The sequence below is a fragment of the Penaeus monodon genome, chromosome 29 (genome assembly GCF_015228065.2).
Source record: "Penaeus monodon isolate SGIC_2016 chromosome 29, NSTDA_Pmon_1, whole genome shotgun sequence".
Classification (NCBI taxonomy): Eukaryota; Metazoa; Arthropoda; class Malacostraca; order Decapoda; family Penaeidae; genus Penaeus; species Penaeus monodon.
The window spans coordinates 33,410,052-33,411,003 of record NC_051414.1 but is presented as its reverse complement, the minus strand read 5'-3'; positions in this window follow the sequence as shown (position 1 = coordinate 33,411,003).

The following is a 952-nucleotide window of genomic DNA, read 5'->3' as shown; positions in this document are numbered from 1 at the left end:
ATTTATTAGCACTTTGGGACGTAGGCCTCTCCTAAACTTTTGTACCGATATGTAAAATATTCATATTTATATATTCGTTTTGACCACAGGTCTATTTGAATTATCCAGTCCATTCTGAAGCCGGCTGTGCTTATCAAGTGTAAGATCAGATTCAGGAATCCTCGATGTGCCTGAAGCACACCTGTCCCCGCATGTGCGCCTCACCTGTGCAGCCACTTCTGCGCGCATCTGCTGCCTTGCGTCCGCCCCTGGGGTCGGCGGGCGACCCGCGGCCGTTGGATTTGTCTCTTTGATAATGTCCGACATGGGGCTTTGCGCATTCCCGCGGCGCGATGAATCCTGAAAGCGCCGTGGAGACATTCCCCGTGCCCTGCGGCGGATCTCTCCGCCTGGCCGTCTCCGGAAGACAGCCAGGCTTTTCGGCCCTCGTTGGCATGGCCGACTCTCCGAGTTATACTTTCACGAAATAAGTTTTAACTGGCAGAAAACGTTTTTCCCCGCTTCGCTAGCACCAATTCATTTATACACATGCCATCATCGCCACCACCGTGAACACACGGCTCATGTTATCCTGAGACCCGGAAATGCCGTTTGATAAGCATTATCGTGGCTTTGTGGTGTCGCAGGGTCGTATTAACTTTGGGATATTTGCTAGCGATGTTTTTGAAAGTCATCCCCAAGGACAATATAATTCGCTGAACGCGGGAGCTAGCTGCTGTCTGGCCGAGAAGTAACCGTACCAACGATTTTCTTATCATAATGAAATAGAGATAAGAATTCGAGTTAGGTACTCACACTCGAGCAACACAAATCGCGGGATTCGGCGCGCCTGTGAAACGCGCACCTTGGCCACCTGCCCCGGCCAAGGGTAATTAAGGTATATGCCAATAAATCAACGTTAAGGCTCGGCACAAGTGTTAGCTTCGTCGTTCTACATACGTACTTGTGAAAG